General features: G+C 35.8%; 1 protein-coding gene and 1 long non-coding RNA gene across 7 annotated transcripts in view; one reads left to right on the top strand and one right to left on the bottom strand.

The window, feature by feature from the left end:
• Nucleotides 1-23,071, bottom strand: part of LOC145293736 (rho guanine nucleotide exchange factor 7-like) — a 624,934-nt gene that overhangs the window by 453,983 nt on the left and 147,880 nt on the right. The window lies entirely within an intron of this gene.
• The window catches only part of LOC145293740 (uncharacterized), a 37,959-nt gene continuing 22,491 nt past the window's right edge, over nucleotides 7,604-23,071 (top strand). The window contains exon 1 of the long non-coding RNA XR_013869758.1: nucleotides 7,604-7,884. This is a non-coding gene — a long non-coding RNA (uncharacterized LOC145293740). The remainder of the gene's footprint in view (nucleotides 7,885-23,071) is intronic.

Raw genomic sequence — 23,071 nt, 5'->3', positions numbered from 1 at the left:
GGGAAGCAGGCAGCATGCAGGAAATTCCAAAGACTAAATGTTCAAGGGAAGAAACTATTAGAGTTGAAAGCTTTCTGGCATTTAGGAACCTCAACAGTGAAGAGATGAGATTTTGTTGCTAAACGGGTTTGTCAGGGATATGTACGTCAGGAGGGCACAAGTGCAACGAGTTCATCAGAACACATTCCATTAAAATATTTGTAAAACAGGCACAGAGATGCAACATTGCAGTGATGGGACAGGGGTTGGAGCTTAGCTGACAAAGTTGGACTTATTAGATTGAAGACTGTTTTTGGGACCCTATCCAAGAGAGAGACCTAGATGCACCAGCCTAGATGTGACAACAATACTCCATACATGGGCAAATGGTGGCCTTGTAGAGATACAGGATACTCTCAGGTGTGAGTAGTCTTCTAGCACGATAGAGGGAACCCACCTTCTTTGTAGCAGCCTTTGCAATGTCCTCAGTATATTTGTTCCAGTTCATATTGCCTGTGAATGTTAGGCAGACGAGTTTGAAGGATGAATTCTTAAGCAGGGTGTTATTTGTCATGGATATCGGTGGTTGGAAAGGAGTCTTGTAATTGTTAAAGGAGAGTAGCTTAGTCTTAGTAGCATTAAATGTTACCGTCCATTTGCGGCCCCATTCCACTATGGTCTGGAGGTCATTTTCTAACGATTCTGTCATCGACTTAGATTTATGTACATCTGTTCTTCCCTCATGCATGTTATAGAGTGTTGTATCATCAGCAAATATACCCAGCAAATATACACAATAGTATCAATGGGCTTCAGGCAGTGGAACTTAAGCACTTGTGTCAGATTATCTAAAGGATAATCTCTATCAAAATAATGTCCAGATTATTCATGAAATACAAGAACCAAAAATTAGGGAAGTACCAAAAGAGGAGTGTGCTAGAGCTATCGACAATATTGCTTGTACTTGTGTGTTTTTGTGGAACCATACTGTGCAACATGTTTTGCTGGTGCATGCGATCCTTTAGTTCCATGGTAGTATCCATTAAGCTGATCATGATCCCTTTAATTTGGTTTAATTTTATGTTACCTTAAAAACTGACTATGCACAGCTGAACGTTTTATAAAGTAAACAAACAAACAAAAAAACTCATTGTTGATTAATAAGCTGCAAACTATTTAACAATTTGACTAATCAGACAATGAGCAAAGGAAAAACTTAATTGAAATTTGATGAAATCGAGAGAAACGGAAGGCTGGGTGGTGTCGGGGGGGGAGAATAACACTATCATCACAAAAGACTAAAATATCAGAACACAGCAACAGCTTGCGACATCTTTTCGTTTTTTATATTTTGTTAATTATTCAAAGGTTTTGAGTATAAATTAGTTTCTGTTAATATAAAAATATTTATAAGGAAATTCATTTTCTTTTTTTTGATAATTTCCATTTCTGAAACGAAAAAAAAGTTAGTTTTTAACTAAACAAAATAATTACATGGAGATAGGAAGTCTCAGTTAGGAGTTGGATAGGGTTTTCTTAAAAACGATGCCATTATCCTAGTCAGAAGTTGGCTTCGTTTTTCTTTTGTTTTACAGATAATAGAGTTGCTAACAAAGGGGAAGAGGGCTCTGGGGTGAGCAATTTGGGAGTGAGTTGAAGTTTGAAGAAAACAATTTAAAAGACAAAGTGAAGACAGAAGGATGCCATTTGGAGGGGAGTTGCTTTGAAGGAAGCAATTTGGAGGGGAGTTGCTTTGAAGGAAGCAATTTGGAGGGGAGTTGCTTTGAAGGAAGCAATTTGGAGGGGAGTTGCTTTGAAGGAAGCAATTTGGAGGGGAGTTGCTTTGAAGGAAGCAATTTGGAGGGGAGTTGCTTTGAAGGAAGCAATTTGGAGGGGAGTTGCTCTGAAAGAAGCAATTTGGAAGGGAGTTGCTCTAAAGGAAGCAATTTCGAAGGGAGTTGCTCTAAAGGAAGCAATTTAGAGGGGAGTTGCTCTAAAGGAAGCAATTTGGAGGGGAGTTGCTCTGAAGGAAGCAATTTGGAGGGGAGTTGCTCTGAAGGAAGCAATTTGGAGGGGAGTTGCTCTGAAGGAAGCAATTTGGAGGGGAGTTGCTCTGAAGGAAGCAATTTGGAGGGGAGTTGCTCTGAAGGAAGCAATTTGGAGGGGAGTTGCTCTGAAGGAAGCAATTTGGAGGGGAGTTGCTCTGAAGGGAGCAATTTGGAGGGGAGTTGCTCTGAAGGAAGCAATTTGGAGGGAAGTTGCTCAGAAGGAAGCAATTTGAAGGGGAGTTGCTCAGAAGGAAGCAATTTGGAGGGGAGTTGCTCAGAAGGAAGCAATTTGGAGAGGAGACAAAATTGGAAGGAAGCAATTTGGGAGGGATACGTTGAAAATCAACAATTTGGAGGGGAGTTGGACTCAAAATTCAGCAATTTTGTAGAGTCTGGAGTCAACAAATTTGATGGTAGCAGCATTGCAGTCAGGTGTCAGCAATTATGGAATGAATTCGATGTATATTTTATAACAGACGACAAAATCAGTGGGTCACATGTTTTTCAGCCGACTCATCACTTTCAATCATGTGTCCAAATTCTATAGAATCATTTTCTGTTCTGTTTAAAATCTATTGATAAAATAGTCCCTGCTAATTGAAAACGAGGTTATATTTCTTTTTAGATTACACTGTCTATCAGGTGACCTAAATTTTCCGAGACCAGTAATTTGGGACTGCTCAAATACATCAGTACCTGCCAGACTATTCACATTTAAACAACTTTTCTTTTTTTTTTTAAATTATTTTATAATCTTAAACATTTTTATTTTATTAATGTACTAACCAAACGATGAAAGTAATTCAATTAAACTTCACAAAAATATGATTAAAAAAAATTAAAAAAAATTGCCGATATACAACTGTTTTTTTTTATGTTTATTTTGTCATTAGAAGAGGGGGGGGCTCCAAAATATTTATGTTAGTTAAATTTCAACATTTCTGTAACATGTCTTATAGGAAATTGCAAAACTGATTTCTTAATATTTTTTCATTGATTTATTTTAACACAAATGTAAATATTTTTCGTACAAGTACAATATTTAACCCCCCCTTTTTTTAAAACTGTTTATTCAACTCAAACCAGGTACAACGCCACTAAGTCGTAAGGGGATACTATTTGGAACAGATTTGCAGAGGTACTATGTAGGGCAGCAAGATGTCTACATTACACTTGAACTTCTGCATATCAGTACAGTCAGGGAAACAAAGGCCTGAGAGGGAATTCAAAAGTCTAGCAGTTCAAGAGAAGACTTTATTTGAGTAGAAGACTATCTAGGGATCCCAACAGTGTAGGGGTGGGATTTTGCTGCTTGTCTGATCTGTCGGAAGTTTGTACATTGAGGGGGTACTAGTGCTTTGAGTTCGTCTGAGCGCTTACCATTAAAGTACTTGTAAAACAGGCACAGGGATGTCATATTTTGGCGATGGGACAGAGGGTGGAGTTTAGTCGACCTGTTAGGTTGGTGACTCTTTTTTTTAACTATCTAGGAGCGAGAGACTAATGACAGATGCAGCAGCCCAGATGTGACGATAGTACTCCATGCATGGGCGAATAGTAGCTTTTGTAGAGATACAGATTATTCTCAGGTGATAAAACAAAAAATGCAAAAAAATCTTTATGATGTATGTACTTGTCATGGAACCAGCATGTCATATTCCAAAAATCACATAAACTGATCAAGTAGCTTTTTTTATTATTTAAATTAAAAAAAAAACAAATTTATAAAAAGCCAAGACGTCTTTTGAACTGCCATGTTTAATAAATAAGGGGGAAACAACTCAATTCGAACTACTGAGATCAAAATCAGTCTTGTAATTACTATAGTATTACTGTACTTTACTATTAAAAATCGCTAAAAATAGTTAAAAAGATTTCCTGTATATAAAAAAACTACTTAACATGACATTTTTCGTTCCATGATGGATACATAGATCATAAAGAGTTTTCAAAACGAATAAAACCTTTAAAATATGTGAGAACACACAAAACTTATCCAGGTAGGTAGAAGCATATTTGCATTTGGTAACATTTATTTGCTATATGTTTGAATTTTTGGCTCGTTTTTTTCATTTGTTGGCTTCTGTTAAATCCCCGATGTTTTCTGTATGTTTTTTTTTTTTTTTAAATTAGTTTGAATTCTAAATAAGCACCATATTTTTTTTTTATAAGAAATTAAGGTTCTCCTGTAGGAGACGTCTCCCTGAACTACTTTCGCTTTTCCATATTTACATGCCCCTATTCCGAATTTGTAGCAGCGGGTTGATATCAGTGGACTTTTTTTTTCTACCAAAGCGGTCATTAACAATGTTTTCTTCATTTTTTTTTTTTTGTTTTTTATTTAACATATTTCAAGCTGATAAAAATTATTGCAGAATAAAAATAATTAACACCAAAAATCAGTTTTCTTATTTCGAATTATTTGATCAAATGAAAATTGCATTTTTACTTGATTACTAAATTTAAACAGTTATTCTAGCAAATTACATAACAATTTAACAAAAACATCGTAAAAACTGAATTTAACTTGAAAATACTATGAAAATAAATTAGCTTTTGAAATTTAGTAATCAAGTTTTAAAAATAACTGGAATTTTTATTTGATTAAATAATTTGAAATAAGAAAATTGATTTTTGTTTTCATTTAATTATTTTTACTGTGCAATAATCTCTATCAGTTTGAAATGTTAAATTAAACATAAAAATTTAAAAAAAAAAAAAAAAAAAACATAAAATAAAAAAAAAACTTTTTTTAAAAAAACATTGTTTTGGTAGGGGGGAAAAAATTCATCGGATATCGGGCCCCGCTATGAATTCGGAACAAGGGCATATGAGAGAAAGATGTCTCCTACAGAAGGACCTAAATTAAGTATGAGAAAGAGTTGGTTCAAAGAAAGTAAGGAGCAACACTGAATAGCTATAGGCTAGTAATTAATGAACACAAATGAAAAAGTAAATAGACTGACCTATTCATGTGACCACAGCCAACTGGCCAGGTCAAATAATAAAAAACGGTCAAGAAAGGTGAAAGTATTTGAAAGGTCAGCAAGGACAAAAACGTTTGTTTTCCATAAAAAAAAATACAAAGAATGTTATAAAGAAATAAAATAAAACCTATTAAAATATAATCTACATACATAAACAGTCGATGTATGTGTGTGTGTGTGTGTGGAAATATTTAACCGATAAACTCTTAAGCTACTGGTCACATAAGATTTAACAGAAAATAATAATCCTACACCAAGGATGGTTAATAATGAGTAAAATCAGAAATATGTTGGAAAGTTGAAATGCAAACTGTTTATTTCAACTTGCCGACATATTTTTGTTTACTATGTACGGGCAATAGTGGCGGAATAAAGATAGGGAAACAGTTTCCAAAGTTGGTTTATCATAATTTTTTTTGTAGGATTCCAACAACTTTTTGATTGTATTTGAAAGACTAAAAAAAAAAAAAAAGGAAAAATATGAATACACGGAAGCTGACAAATTCAGCTAAATTTTGAAGTTAAATAAATTTATTTTAAAAATCCTTTGAAAGATAAATATTAGTTTTCTGGATCTATTTAAAAGATAATTAGTAAAGTCCGAAGATATTGAATTCCAAAATTTTAAAAACACCTTGTGTGTACAAAAAAAAAAAAAAACGGCTAAATTAGATACCCAAAAGCGAAAAATTTTAGCTTCGTTTAAGCATAAATAAATGAAGTCATGTAAGCAGTGATTCTACAGAACCCTAAAATGTCAGAAAGTCAAAAAGGCTGTCTGAAAATAACGTCAGGTAGTTATAGAGAGGTAGGGAGTGTTGGTTTTCTTTTTTTTTTTTTTCTAAGCCGTGCATTGGTACATCCGCTATTGTGAACGTTTGTATAATTTTTACCATTTTTTAAGTTAACTATTTTTCTGTGTTCCTGCTTTTAAATTAAAAAATATATTATTTTCAAGACGATGTAAAAATTATGCTATGCCAAAAGATTCACGTTCATTCAAGCTAGAAAAATATTAGAATCATACATATAAAAATTCTGTGAAACATGTAGTCTAAAAAGAAAAAAGTAGAATTTTTTTTACAATTATAATTTTTTGTGTGAAAATATTAAATAAACAATGCTTAATTAAATGATAATATTGATAGTTCGAGAAATTGATTTTTCTTAGAGTTATATTGAATTCATTGATACGGATTTTAGGGGCTTTTTTTCGTAATGTTCCTGAAAAATTTAATTTTTCTTTTTTATGGCAACAATTTACGATGAATTATTTTCATAAAAAAAAAGCAAAAATAAATTCATACATTTTCTTTTTTTTTTTTTTTAATTACTGAAAACCATAACTTTAGTAACGGTGTTTTTTTGTTTAAACAAAATAATACATTTCCACTAAGATTCAAATAAAAATAATGGGTTCATTATATTCTGTGATCATTATTAGATAAATACTGAACATTAAAATTAGCTACTTTCCTGATTTTTGGTGAATTTTTAAGTAAAGAATGGGGTCAAAATGTTTATACATTTTGAGCATCGGCATTCATTTTGCACGTACCTAAATTTTTTTACTTTTGTGCATGCGCAAATTCATTTATAGCTTGAGGTGGTTTAATTAATGTAGGGAATGCAGTTGGGGTGCAAAAGGTTTGGTTTTAATTCTAGCTGGTGGCACACAAATCATGTTTTTCTTTTTAAATCTTTTGATATCAATACTATATATTAGGTACAATATAATAGTCAATAGAGAATTTGCTCTGTAATAACAAATACGAAATCTGCATGAATTAAAATATATTTAAACATTTTATGACCGGGCAAGACCCCCTCCCCCGCTAGTTTCAAGTAATCCAGTACAATTTACATCAATTCAGTTAATAATAAATCAAGAATTAGTATGTGTGTGTGTATATATATATATATATATATATATATATATATATATATATATATATATATATATATAGTTTCTCTGTTAAAATGGGAAATTTACTATAAAGATGAGCTTTTAAATGATGTTTTGGAAAGTTGGTGTCTACGTTTTGGTTTGTGGTGAATCAACCACTTCTGGTTTGAATTTTCTGTTTGAATATTTAGTGGCAAAATACAATACTTTTTGTAAATGCTGTTTGGTACTATTAATTGAACACAAGTCGATATTTGATTTTATTATAGATTTTTGCTTGTTTTTTTTTTTTTGTTGTTAAACAAAATGTGAGAATGTGGAATGGATGAGAAGAGAAAAGTGAAATTAAGGTGTTGGGTTAGAGACGGGGGAGGGGAGAAAGAGAAGAGGGTAGAGAGAGAAGGGGGTAAGGAGAGTGAGTAAGGGTGTAAGGATAAAGAGAGAAGGGGGTAAAAAGAGAGCCAAGGCGGTAGAGAGAGAGAGAAGGCGGTAGAGAGGAGGGATAGAGAGAGAGAGAGATAGAAGAGGGTAGAGAGAGAGAGAGAAGGGAGGTAGATATAAAGAGGAGGAGATGGAGGAGGAGGTAGAGAGAGAATGAATAGAGATATAAAGAGTGGCTAATAGAGAGGAGGGAGATAAAGAGAGATAGCGAAAGTGAGAGAAAGCAAAGAAGTTGTTCTTCTGCCAAATTTTTATGCTGACACAGCTTCAGTCCTACACAAAAAACATTACTTACTCCCCCCCCCCCTGGAGTGACTGTGTGGGGGGGGGGGGGGTACGCAAAATATATACACATGTACATTCATCTCTACAACGCACAGCTAAACATCTCGGAAATGATGTTAGAAAACTTGAAACAAACTCCCACATGGATTATCAAAATAAGGACCCAAAGGAAGGATTTTATACCTACTCAGCCCGGGAAGAAGGATAAGTTAAAATCTGACAACCAAAATATATTACAGTAAGTAATATGCTTTATTTACCCATATTATATATATATATATATATATATATATATATATATATATATATATATATATATATATATATATATATATATATATATGTGTGTGTGTGTGTGTGTAAGAATCTAGGTTAGAAAAAAGTGGCCGATTATTGTCAGACAAGAAACGGGGGGGGGGTATATCCGGAAACGCATGTTCTTAGGATAGGTCCGAGGGGGGGGGGATTTAAACCCCCTCCCTCTCTACAAAAATATTGTTTATCCTCACGATGAATGCTCTGGAAAATTCCTTTTTGATTAATGTTAATCAGTTTTAAAATATTCTGTTAGTCTGGAAAAAAAAAAAAAAAAAAAAAAAAAAAAACAGCAATTACGTTTTCTTTATTTAAAACTGCTAAACATTAATCGGAAGGCACTTTTCCGGGGCATTCATTGTGAAGCATAACAGTCGGCAGAAAACGGAAGTAAACAGACAACGCGGATCTAAAAGATAAGCAAAATATTTATTGAGTTTGTTTTGTTTTTTTATTGCTATATTTTGGAAGGTGGAGGTGGTTGTGGTATGTTTTTACTACTGAGGTCACCACTTATTAAGACCAAAAGCCATTCAAGGATTACTTTGAGATGAGAATGACTGCCAGCTGAAAGATGATGAACACTATACCAACATCGATCAATGGCAGGAAATGTGTTCGCTTGTTTTTTTTTATATTTATTGATTTTTTGTTTTTTTTTACTATTGAGCTCAACACTAAACTAAGGCTAAGAGTCATTCGAGAATACAAGGTCCATATCTTAAATGAGATGAGAATGATTGTCAACCAAAAGATGAGGAACACTATAGGCGTACTAAAATCGATCAATAGCATAAACTGTGTTTGATTTTTGTGTGTGTGTGTGGGGGGCGGTCCAAGACAAGAATTTATTTACATCATGTTTGAAGACTAACAAATTATAATCAGCAGAAAAGCAATCCTACGGTAATGTATTTCTAAAGTGAGAGTTCAATACTTAATTCTATTGATTAAGCACTAAATTTTCAGATTATATACACATATATATATATATATATATATATATATATATATATATATATATATATATACTAGCAGTTCAGCTCAGGCTCTATGTACTGTTCATAACTTTATGTGCATATATATATCAAAAAGTTTGACTCATGTTCAGGTAACCTACATCTTAAATTTTAAGTGTTTGGGCCCAAATTTGGCAGAGGAGTTTAATAGAGTCTGCAAAAGTAAACTCTTTCAACTTTGACTTCTTGGCAGCCAAATTTTCGCCCACAAACTGATTAAAAAGCTTGCTGTATATCTGAATACCCTTTATGTAAAATTTCAAATGTTTAAACCCAAAATTGGTTGAATATTCTAGATACTGCAAAGGTCAAATCTTTTGAACTTTGACCCCTTGACAGCCAGATTTTCGGCCAAAAACCGATTAAAAAGCTTGCCCTATGTCTGAATACACTTTATGTAAAATTTCAAATGTTTAGACAAAAAATTGGCTGAGTAATTTGGTAGAGACTGCAGAGGTCAATTTTTTTTAAATTTGACTCCAATTTTGATCCCTTAACATTTATTGTCTTGGGCTCAAATCAAATTAAAAAGTATGCTCCATATTCCAGTAACCTACATCTAAAATTTCAAGTGTTTAGACCCAAAATTGGCGGAGGAGTTTGGTAGAGTTTTCAAAGGTCAAATTGTTAAACTTTGACCCTTGACAGCTAAATTTCTGGCCGAAAACTGATTAAAAAGTTTTTCCCAAATCTCAATATCCCTTATGTCAAATCTCGAGTCTGCAGACTGAAAATTGACAGAGTAATTTGGTAGGGAAATATACACACACAAACAGACAATTTTACTTTTATAGATCTATAGCTATAGACAGAGAGAGAGAGAGAGAGAGATGGGACTCTCACTACTACTTCCCTGGGTCAAAGTGGACCCAGGTTTGGTGGTAACTAAGGGGGGAGTTCACCCCCACCCCTTAAATCTCTCAAATTGAGGCCTACCCACTGAATGCATCTTGGTACCATATTCAAGATTGGGCGGGGAGGGGGTTGTAAATATGGTATGTGGAAAGAGCTGAGAAAAATAGATTTTGAGGTGGTGGGGTGAGATGTGGTAAATTAGCCATCGGTGTCCCAAACAGTTTAGCACTGTTTCTCAAACAAATTCTATCTTATTGTTATGGGGTAATATGATCAAACCACTTATTCAGACTTATCCAGAGATAATAAAAATAACATCTAAACATCAAGGGTTGTGATTCCTAGCATTCATTTGCCACATGCAAGTCAAGGTTCCCATCTGGACAATCAGTCCGGCAAAAATTGGGTCATTTCGGTGACTTTTCACCTGGCGGGCTGAGGCATTCATTCTCGTTAGTCCTAGGAGGTCCACCCTCCCAGACCTTGCCTCTCCTCTTCGGGGTGTAGTAAGTTTATTGCTTACTGCCTGAGATGCCTCGACCAGGGAACACTAACAGAGCTGTCCAGGCTTCAGTCTCCCACCTTCAAACCTTGTGTCACACCTTCCTATGGTGGAAAGGAAGTAAATACCAGCAACTTGTGATAATTATGACCCCAGAATTATGACATGTACTTTTTTTTATTTTTTAATTATTTGTGGATGTCATCCTCATCTTCATAGTTGTTTCACCATGTTTTGCCCAACTCCTCCTCTTCAGGATAGGAATGCTGAGTCTTGAAACTGTATCCCCAGTAATTACTGCCTTCCATAGTTGTTGTTGTCTCACAGACAGGAATTACTAGGGATACAGTTACAAGACTCAGCATTTCTATCCTGTCGTGGTTAATCACTTGAATCACATCAATTGAATAGAAATTTATAAATTATTGGAATTCTTTTTAAGATGAATAATTTGTATATTTTATTTGACTCTTTTATAGTTGTTGTTTAATGCCGCTTCGGGCCAACTATTGCTCTGGCCTTCATCAGGTTGTCAACCAAAGCCAGCCAGAGGATTAGTTGGCCAAAACGTGGTGAGACAACAACAACTATGGAAGGTGGTAATTACTGAAGATACAGTTGAAGATTCAGCATTCTTATTCCATCGCAGTTGACAACCTGACGAAGGCCAGAGGAATAGTCGGCCGAAACGTCGTTAAACAAATACAACTATAAATGATGAGTATATTTGTCCGCAAATAAATAAAATAAAATATGAAATTTCTAAGCACAAGAAGCCAATAAAATGCAGATGTTGTTTTGGATAAACATTTATTTAAAGCAACTTAATTTCCATTATATACATCATAAAAAAAAAACAATGTATTTTATTGGTTTCTTTAAAGAAAACTGACAACAAGGATAAAAAATATTCATTTTCAATCAAGCCATGTGGTTCTTCTAACTAGAACATTTGCAACAAAAACAGAAAAAAAGGCAAACCTGTAGGATGCACACACATCCTATATATAATTTTTTTTTTGTCTTTTTCAACTAATAAACAGTGTTTTTTTCCAAAAAAAAATTTTTTTTTAATTTAATGAATAATAATTATTTTCTTATTTAAAACTTAGATAATCTTCATTAAATTAAAAAGAAAATGGGATCTCAGTCAAACACCTTCCATGGAAATAATAGTATCAAAACTGACCTTTGGGCAAATAGGGTCATTGATTATGTAATTACAACATAAAAAGGTGGACCTGTACAATGCACACGAGATGAACCATATGGTTCTTCGGATTAGAATGTTTGCAACAAAAACAGAAGAAAAAATGGCAGACCTATAGGATGCACACACATCACACACACATATATATATACTAGCAGGGATGGGATCGCGGCTTCGCCCAGTCATAAAATATGCTTAAATATGATATTTTAATTTGTCCAGATTTCATATAATTATAGACTCGTGATTTCAAAAGGTTTAAAAAAAAAAAATAAATAAAAAAAATATAAAAAAAATAGTATTTGGGTGCCATCAGCTAGAATCGAACCTGAAAGCAAAACTGTAGCATTCAAAGCTGGTGACGTTACCACTGTACCAACGTGACACGCATGTAAACTGATTAAAAATAAACTAAGATGAATGTACAGAATGTAACGATTTTTTCAATTTTGACCCCTTAAAAACTTGTTTTTGATCAACGAATCCTCTGGCCTGCTTTGGGTAGGATGGAAACTGCTATCTTCAGATAATGCTCACCTGGAACCATAGAGACTCAATGCCGCTATCCACTGCGCCATGAAGTAAAAAGTAAACAGTAAAAATGGAGGCCAGAGGATAAATGTGGTGAAAACAACTGTGAAAATGAGGATAAAGTCCGCAAAAAAAATAATGAATACACAAATTATGAAACCTTATCTCAAAGGATTCCAGAAGATAAAAATTTAACAAATAAAAAAAAAAATGGAGAACTAAAAAAAAATAATCTATATATAGTCTAAGAATTTGAACTGAAGATAATGTGGGTAGATTTTCCTACAAACCTATATATCTATAAAAAGTGAAAGTGTCTGTCTGTCTGTGTACATTTCCCTACAAAATAACTGAACTTTTAGTCTACAGACTCGAAATTTGATATACAGGGTAGTGAGATTTGGAAAAAATCTTTGTAATTGGTTTTCAACTAGAAATTTGGCTGTTAAGGGGTCAAAGTTCAACGATTTGGCCTTAAAGAACTCTACCAAACTCCTCCGCCAATTTTGGGTCTAAACACTTGAAATTTTAGATATAAGTTCCTTGGACATGGATCTAACTTAACTTGATTTGAGCCCAAAATAATAAATGTTATGGGGTCATAATAGGGGTCAAAGTTTTAAAAAATTTGACCTCTGTGGTCTCTACCAAATTACTAAAGACAATTTCTGGTCTAAACATTTGAACTTTTAAATGAAGGGTATTCAGAGATAGAGCAACTTTTTAATCAGTTTGGGTCGAGTTACCAATACATAAATCTATGTATGCATGTTTGCATGTCGGCCAAAAACTTTTGACAGGAGGCGATGGCTTTCACAAGATCATTTTGAAGCTCGACCGTTCAGACGACAAATACGGACAAATTGGCCAAAAACATTAATTTCTTCACCCTCAACTGGGCACTTTTCTACAGAGAGAGGTCGGTTTTTTTGTAGATATTTTCGAAAGTCATCCCCTCTTTTCGATTGCCTAGTGTTAATTCAAACCTATGTCAGTTCTGGTTTGGCGGTGGTCGTAACAGCATCACGTTTTTATTGGATTGTGTAGTGGACTTTCGGTCAGTGTTCAAGTTGTGGATAACTTGGCAAAGACTAAAGTTACCTCTCATGAAAGAGGAGAACTATTTATGGCACAATGGGAGATTCCATTGTGCACACATGGGCCAGTCTATTCTTTGGATTATGATTGGCTGAATCACCTGATTGGATATGCTTGTACATAAATACAAGCCCTCAGTTCAGCTCAATCTGGTGTCAGTCTTGTGCATAAGCTGGACCCTTGGTAAGTGTTGCTGTTATTATTATTATTATTATTGTTGTTGTGTGTTATTGACTACTACAGTTCTTTTGATTATTCTACATCTCCCCCCCCCCATGAGTAGGCTGGGTTGTATGAGAGGTGTATCTCTTTTAGGCCTAGTTTGTTGTGTGGTAGTAACCTAGAAAGAGCTCGGGGAATCCTTGATGATCGAAAGCGTGGGGATATATGTGTGGTTTGTTGTTGGGGTTTGGTTGCTGTGTATGTGCTATTACAGGGAGACAGTGGGAGATGCGAGAATGTAGTATCGCTTGAGGGAATTGTTGGTCCTAGTGTTGCACTTGGTATCGCTTGTATCATGGACTCAGAAGGGGTCATTCCTGAAGAAGTTATCTGGAGGCCTCCAAATTGTATGACATCCTGACAGAATTGGAATTTGTCGGTGTTGAGCACAATTCCATTCTTAGCACATTGGAGCAGGAAATCGAAGGTATGATAAAAGGCTCCCTCAATGCTAGAGTCATATAGCAGGGTATCGTCTACTATCTTCACCTTGTGTGGGATATCTTTTACTATCTCATCGTATCTGCGAGTGTAAGCATCCCCAGATACGACATATCCTTGAGGCATCCTAAGATACATGTATCTTCCCCACTCAGTTATGAAGGTGGTTAATGGTTGAGATTCTTTGTCTAAGAGAATCGAGTGGTATCCATCAACAGCGTCTAGGACTGTTTTCTTTGTTCTAGGTAGCACTTGCAGTGCCAACTGGAATGGCAACCCAGTATGGTGGGTTTCTCGCTTGCATTGAGAGTTAAGGTGTTGGTAATCTACTGTTCTCCGTGGATTACCATTCTTTTTGGCAGTTATTACCATAGTACTGCACCAATCAGTAGGCATACCCACGGGTACTGGAGCTATGATACCTTTTTCTACATCCTTCCAAAGGGCTTATCTTACTGGTTCCTTGAAGTGGAAGGGTACAGGAATTGGGTTATGCCTGGCTTTCCCGATTGCTCCCTCTTTGAGGTGAATGTGGGCAGCTGGGCCGGACATGGCTGGAAATATCCCATCTTTGTTGAATGTCGTTTTGGCAAACTTTTCTAGGAGCCAGCTCTTAAGTTTGCCTATGTTATCTTCTGTTGCGGGAAAAGGGAGGTTTTTGGGGCGATTTGGCAATTGATCTACACACTTTCTCGGTGTCTACCTCTTCATGTTCGTCTGCTAAAGGGTTTGCAAAATCTTTGTGCAATATTCCCACATCGTTGCAGGCTGCTCTGCTGAGATAAAGCCATTGTATGCCCTTGCATATGTAGAGGGCTTGTGTAGTTGTTTTCCCTCTGACCACAAACTCAACTGGTAGCCAACCCTGACACATGAGTGTGAAACCTCCAACTGTTCATATGATCTTTCTTGATTGGACAAGATTAATCTCTGTGAAGCCCATTTTGATTAAATGCTTTATCCCCCAAGACAAATGGCGGCACCACTGTCGGGAAAAACCTTTAGCGTTGTACTACGACTCCTAGGGATATTGACAGCTTGTCTGGGATCTGGTTTTGGTGAGAATGGGATTACTGATGCATTTATTTCAGTTAACAGATCACCTTCTGTAGTCATAATGGTGCCCCTCATTTGATCAAATGTGATATGGGCCATGAGTGTATTCATGGGAGCTTCTTGGTCTTCAAAACTTTTTATCACTGCCGAGCGATATTTCTTTGTCCGGCACACTGCTGAGAAATGGTTAAGTTTCCCACAAGTGTTGCACATTTGATTCCATGCCGGACATGTTAAATGGCGGGCACTTGTCCTTGGAGTACCGTGTTGGTGACTACCGCAACCTATGCAGGTTTGACGGGGTTCTTTATCAGCAATGTTATCGTTGTGAGTAGCAGTAGAGCTAGTGCGAATATTGCCTCTGCTAGTCCGTACAGCACTGTTTTTTTTTGCCTGCAATATATTGACATCCGGACTGTAGCTACATCTGAGGTATCAGTCATTGCGGTTTGGTCTCGTAGTGCAGACTCAAATGCCTCAGCATGACAAATATTTTGGTTGAGAGTTCTTAGCAACCCGGCTTTTGCCAGTAGATCGGTCTGAAGCATATCATTCGATACCCCTTTGATAAATTGGTCCTTGATGTAAATGTCGGACAGGTCGTGATCGCAGTTGGGGCATGAAAAATTACAGTCTATGGCCGTGGACCTAAAACGAACAAGGTATTGTTGGATGGGTTCATCTTCATGCTGTGATATAGATGCAAATGTCATCCGATGGACCATGGGATTTGATTTTTGAGTTACCAATGCTTCTGTCATCTCTAGCAGCTTGTCTGGGTTGGTGGTGAAGAACTTAGGGTACGTATTTATGATTGCGTTTTGGACGGATTTATCAGCGCAACTGTATAACTGGATATTGGCCTGAGAAGTTGGCATGTCCGTTATTCTGGTGAATACTTCCCAATCAATCCGAAATTTTCTGAATTGTTGAGGGGTCATTTCAAAATGAAGTTGGGGAGGCCTGGCAGCTGGTGCCTTAGCATAGGTGGTCTGGGTAGCGGGCTCCTCGGCTTGTCAAAGGATAGACAGAGCTTCTCCTATTGTTGTGATTCCCAATTCTCTTAGTATGGCTCGATCCATTACTTGAAGGTTTTCTTTCCTCAGTTTTTCCTTCACAAAAGTTGCAGCGTAGCTCTTGGCGGAATCGGCAGCAATGCCTGCTTTGAGGAAATAGTCTTCCCAATCTTCTGTCTCGAATCCTGTTCGTAGCGCCATATTGTATTGTGTAGTGGACTTTCGGTCAGCGTTCAAGTTGTGGATAACTTGGTAAAGACTAAAATTACTTCTCATGAAAGAGAACTATTTATGGCACAATGGGAGATTCCATTGTGCACACATGGGCCAGTCTATTCTTTGGATTATGATTGGCTGAATCACCTGATTGGATATGCTTGTACATAAATACAAGCCCTCAGTCCAGCTCAATCTGGTGTCAGTCTTGTGCATAAGCTCGACCCTTGGTAAGTGTTGCTGCTATTATTATTATTATTATTATTATTGTTATTGTTGTTGTTATTGACTACTACAGTTCTTTTGATTATTCTACAGTTTTTTTCATTCTTTTCCTCCTTTGCGGTACGAGTTTGAGCCTGCCTTCCTACTACCACATTTTTTTGTTTTTTGTTTTGCTCAACACACACCTCCAAACACCCGGGCAACACCGAGCACCCATGCTAGTATGTGTATATAGTAAACCAAAGCATAACAGACAAATTGCGATTTTAAACTTGAGTGTTATAGACCATCAAGATTGTTACCTTTAACCTAAGCATCACAGACAAAGCAAACTGCTATTTCAAACTTAAGCATGACAGAAAATGCAAAGTACTATTACAGACCATAGATGCCGTAAATTTTTCTACTCAAATAGCTTCTCCCCACAAACTGCTAGACTTTGGAATTCTCTCCCAGGCCCCTCCTTCCCTAACTGTATTGATATGCAGAAGTTCAAGTGTAATGTGAACAGAAATCTCGCTGCCCAACTCCCTACATATTATCCTGGCAAATATGGTCCTAAATAATAGCTCCTTACAACTTAGTGGCACTGTGCCTTGTTTTGGGTGAATAAAATATAATAAAAAAATTTTTAATTCTGACAGACAAAGCAATTTTCTATTTCAAACTTATGACTGACACACAGTGCAAAGTGCTATTAAAATCATGATAGATGTCAAAACAAAATGCAATTTGATTTTCAAACAGCAGTGTGACAGACTGGCCAATGAACAAAGCTTCTCATAAAAAGAAAAAAAAAACACATCTAAATAAAATTGTGATACAAATGGAAAAATGAAAGATTTAAATCCACAGGGAATTATGGGTATTTTGTGGGATTTTTTTTTTATAGTTAGTTACTCTCCATAGAAAAAATGTAATTTAGAAATTGTTTTTTAAGCTGAATGCAATTCTTAAATGTGTCTCTAATTACATGAGCTAATCTGCAAAACTCTCATCTAATAAATAATAGCAAACGATGTAATCTTTTTTTAAGAGGATTTTTTTAATTGCATTCCACTGATTGGGTACAAAATATAAATCTTTTTTTTTTTTTTTAGTTTTTATATGCCAATAATGTTTTTGAACTTATAACAAGCTATTGTTGCAAAATCATGCAACAAAAAAAAAAAAAAAATCTTTTATTAAGAATTATATTCTATTAATCTATCTATATATCTATAAAAGTGAATGTGTGTCTGTCTGTGTGTGTACATTTCCTTGCGCAATAACTCTGTCAATTTTTAGTCTACAGACTCGAAATTTGATATACAGGTACTAAGATTTTAGAAAATCGATGTGATCGATTTTTGGCCTAAAATTTGGCGATTAAGAGGTCAAAGTTCAACGATTTGACCTTTGAGAACTCTACTAAACTCCCCCGACAATTTTGGGTCTACACACTTGAAATTTTAGATATAGGTTCCTTGGACATGGATCTAACTTAATAACTTGATTTGAGCCAAATACAAATTCTAAGAGGTCATAATAGGGGTCAAAATTATAAAAAATTGACCGATTTTTTTTTTTTTTTTTTTTGCTCGACATACACCTCCAAATACCCGGCAACACTGGGCACCCATGCTAGTATATCTATAAAAGTGAACGTGTCTGTGTCTGTGTACATTTCCCTACACAATAACTGTCAATTTTAAGTCTACAGACTCAAAATTTGATATACGGGGGACTGAGATTTGGGAAAATCTTTGTGATTGGTTTTCGGGCAGAAATTTAGCTGTCAAGGGGTCAAAGTTCAACGATTTGACATTTGAGAACTCTACCAAACTCCTCCGACAGTTTTGGGTCTAAACCCTTGAAATTTTAGATATAGGTTCCTTGGACATGGATATAACTTAATAACTTGATTTCAGCCCAAAACAATAAATGTTAAGGGATCATAATAGGGGTCAAAGTTAAAAAATATTAACCGCTTTTTTTTTTCTTTTTTTTTTTGCTCAACATACACCTGCAAACACCCGGGCAGCGCCAGGCTGAAATGCTAGTATATTATAGTTCTCTTAGTTTTTCTGTCCATCCCATTTTTTCTTGGAAACTATTGGACCGATGTGACTGAAATTTTGTATGGACTTTTGTTATAAGGTGCCTTAAACTAAGTATTATGACATCTGTTCGAGGGATTAATACGGATTAATATTTAATGCAGTCACTACAATACCACATTTCTGCTAGAAGTTTCACATAAAGCACTCATTCCAAGTCAATGGGCTATGACTTTTGGCATTTCAACAAACTAAAAAAAATCTAGTCTTTATCATATTTCTCTTAGTTTGGCATAAAGCACTCTTTCTAAGTGAACGTTTGTAATAGGCGAAAATGGCTAATCTAATTTATAAAACTGAGTATGTCTGTCTGTGTCTCCGTATTTTCAAGCTATCACCTCTGAAACTAAAAGTCACAGAGGGGCGCTAGGAGCCTCAAATGATTAGAATTTTATGGACCGTTCTCTTATGGGTCTTCAACTGATTAAAACAGTTTTAAGGGATCAAAAAAATTTTTAAATCGTTATACATTTTGTACATTCATCTTAGTTTATTTTTTATCACTTCATATGCGTGTCACGTTGGTTCAGTGGTAACGTCACCAGCTTTGAATGCTACAGTTTTGCTTTTGCTTTCGATTCTAGTTGATGGCACCCAAATACTTTTTTTTTTTTAACTTTTGAAACCATGACTATAATAATATATACAAAATGTGAATAAATTAGAATATCATATTTAAGCATACTTTATGACCGGGCAAAGTTGCCCCCACCCCCACCCGCTAGTCAACTACATTCTGTCTGCATGTATGGCTTAAAGTCAGAAACTACATAAGATACACGTAAAAAAAAACTTACATCATTGGATTCAGTGTGACTCATTCTTCACCCACCTCGTCACGATAAAAAAAAAAATACTGTACTATATATTCCCTTGATGTAACCAGGAACAACTTTGTGTGTGGAAAGTAGAGCGGGGGAAGGGGGGGGGGGTGTAATTACTTTTTCTGGTTACTTCAAAAAGCAATACTGAAAGCAGGTCAAACAGGCAGTCACCTTACTTATTTCTATTATATTGAAACAGTTGCTAGAAATATAGTAGGAGGATGGGTAAAGAGTGTGTGTAAAAAAAAAAAAAAAAGATGTTACACATTTTTTTTTTTTTTTTTAAACCACTCCTGCTATCCATGACCCCCCACCTTCTCTGTATTATGCACAACAGACTATCAATCGAGGTTTCCAGACTAGGATCAAAGTGTAATATCAGTTATCTTTGAGATTACCGTTTCACTTTACTTTCGGTTGCCCCTTCCGGCGCTAAGAATGTATTTTTCTAGATATTAACATCATTATATAGAAAAGTGCTTCTTAACATGGAAAGGGCAAAGACTTCCGTTACCTAATCTGTACTTTCACAGTCATACGGGGGGGGGGGTTGAAACCGCTACCTTCAGACAATGCTTACCTGGAACCGTAGAGATTCAACACTTCTATCCACTGCCCCACATAGAGGCGTTGAATCTCCGCAGTTCCAGGTGAGCATTGTCTGAAGATAACGGTTTCAATCCTACCCAAAGCAGACCAGAAGTTTAGTTGACCAAAACATGGTGAGGCAACAACAACTATGGAAGGCAGTAATTATTGGGGATACAGTTACGAGACTCAGCATTCCTATCTCATCGCGGTTAATTACCTGATGAAGGTCAGAGGATGAGTTGGTCGAAACATGATGAAACAACATCAACTATGAAGATGAGGATAACAGTCCGCAAATAAATAAATAAAGAAATACACAAATTATTCATCTCAAAGGATTCCAATAAAAAGCATAAAAATAAAATTTAAAATAATATAAAATACTTTTGCCACATCTGAAGAGAGGCAGCGCAGACAACCTATCCTGCCTTGACAGTTTAAAACCAGTTTCGAAATCTAGTAAGTGATGTCCCTCTTTCTCACAGCCTATATCTATTCTATAGTTACTTTCATAGCAACTGCTCAACTGAGCTTCAATCTTAATGTACCCCCGTCTCTGCAAAACATTCACAGCAAACACTCGTTTACCTACAACCACTGTCAACAATTTCCCCTATTCTCTATCTGTGCCTAAAATTAAACGGAAATTCCATGAACAAAGTGTTTCTTTGCTAGAACTGCTCACCTGTAGAACTCTATACTGCAGAACTGCTTTCCAGTTGATCACAACATGGTCGTCTTCATGTTTAATGTAAACAAGTTCTTGTTGAGTCATTTTCTCAGATAAACAAATTCTATCCAATTTTCATCATTAATAATCACTATGCTATTGTCTCACTAACCACCTGACACTGATTAACCCTTATCCTTAAGTCACCTTCAAGCCTTGATAAGTGATGCAATGGAGAATGAGATGGCTGATTAATTTTAATGCATCAAAAACCAAGCTTCTATCTTTCCATCATCAACGTGCTGACATCCATCTGGTATCAATTAGAATGAACGGCTCTTGTCTTCGAGAGGCTCCATGTTTTAACAAGTTTCTTGGTTTAACTTTTACTCCTGATCTGAAATGGAACATGTACATTAAATCTGTTACAAAAGTCTTGGAAAAATGGTTGGATCACTATCACTCCAGTAGATATCTCACTGCCGATGCAATTCTCTACTCGTATAAGAGCCAAGTACGTCCTAGGATGGAGTATTGTTACAACATCTGGACAGAAGCTGCTAGAAAGACCTTATCCTGCCTTAATAGAGTTCAAAATAGACTTTGTAGCCTAGAAGGAGATGCCCTTTTCTCTTCCCTGCAACCTCTTTCCCACAGAAGAAATGTGAGCCTGTCTCTGCTCTATCGTTATTTTCATGGCAAGTGCTCGTCTGAGCTCCAATCTATCATCCCCCCCTTACCAAACTTTCACAAAAAAAAAAAATATTCACCTAGCTGAAACCACTATCAATAATTTCCCCCACTCTTTATCTGTGCCTAACCCTACATGCGAATTCCATAAACAAGGCTTCTTTCTTAGACCTGTACACCTGTGGGACTGTCTTCCGTTTTCCTGCTTTCCAGCTGACTACAATATAGTCTTCTTCAAGTCCTACGTAAACAAGTTCTGGATGAGCCATTCCCTTTAAGTAATCCAATTTACCAAATTTCCACAACTAACAATTACTATGATATTGTCTCATTGATTACCGTACACTGAGTAACCCTTATCCTCGAGTGGCCTCCGAGTCTTGATAAGTGGTGACTTCTTTGTAAAAAAAAAAAAAAAAAATGTCTCCTTTTACAAGTAATGAATATTAAGTAAATGCTTATCTCCATCTGCTAGTAACGGCAGGTCTGTGTGTAATTCAATCAAATCAGATAAGGAGGGCAGGAAGGAAGAGGGAGGGGTGCTTGTTTAAATAATTTAACTAAAAGATAAATAAAAAAATAAATTTAAAAAAAAAACATAGATGGTAAGACAGTTGGGGTTGACTTTTTTCTTGTTTTGTTTTTTTTAATTAAAATTCACCGACCATGGTTCCTGGGACTGAAGGAATGACTACGTTCAAAGGGATGAACAAAAATGGTCCGATGCCATGGTTAATTTACAAAAGGGTATTAGTTTCCTCTGATGTTGTGTATCTTGTAACAGACATGCGTTAACACGATGGTCTTTTGAATTTGATAGATATAACCAGGGTTGGCTGGGTTCTTGCCTTTGCTTTTATAAAAGATCTAAAATTTGCTAAGCAGGATGTCCTACTCTCATTGTAAAAACAAAGAGTTGTGAGTGGGCGGTGGGGGGGGGGGGCAGGAGAGCACACGATGATCAAAAATGGAACTGCTTATATGATGCCTGCAGTTTTGATGGGTATTATGCTAGTTTTCAAATGATCCATACAAGAAGAATTATTTAATGCTAGCAGGGCTACCCGGAATTTCCCCCCCGGAATCCCCTCCCCCCCGGAACCTAAAAAAAAAAGAAAGAAAAAAAGAAAGAGGTCAAAGTATCTAACATCTTCATATCAAAACGTCTATCTCTCTACCTCTCTCAATCTGTTACTTTATCTTTCTCTCTTCCCTCCCTCTCCCCTGTTTTTACACATCCCTTCTCTCCTCTCTTTCATCTTCGTCAAGTCCATTTATTTCTATTGAAAATAATCTAAGTCCTTCATCTCTCCTTTATATAATAAACTAACGTCTGTCAGAGTGATCTAATCATTATATGATGATCTGCGCATATGAGCTAAATTGACTGACTTTATTTTCAACTGAAAGTGCTCAATGATAAAAAAAACGAGTTTCTTAAAGGGGTTGACATAATTATTTACTATAATAATTATTAAATACCTACAGACAGTGTTATCTATAATATAAATTTCACCTGTCTGTTTAAATGTATGTTATTTGTTTGTATGTTTGCCTAAAACTTTCGACAGATGCAATGGATTTTCACAAGATCGCTATCATTTTGAAGCTGGACATTTTGGATCTTTCAGACAACAAATATTGAAAAATTGGCCAAAAACATTAATTCCTTCACCCTCAACCGGGCAGTTTTCTACAAGGAGGGGTTGGTATTTGCATCGCCATTTTCACCATGTCATCATCTCAGTTGGATTGACTATGCTTAATTTCAACGCTTTGGACTTCTGGTCCCACAATGGAGAGATTGGCTAAGACTTCATGCTTTTCTTTTAACCTTTTTTTCTC

Source organism: Euprymna scolopes, chromosome 15, assembly GCF_053919585.1.
Source record: "Euprymna scolopes isolate OS-2025 chromosome 15, ASM5391958v1, whole genome shotgun sequence".
Classification (NCBI taxonomy): Eukaryota; Metazoa; Mollusca; class Cephalopoda; order Sepiida; family Sepiolidae; genus Euprymna; species Euprymna scolopes.
The sequence above is the reverse complement of the archived record's forward strand: the minus strand, read 5'-3'. Positions and strand labels throughout refer to the sequence as shown.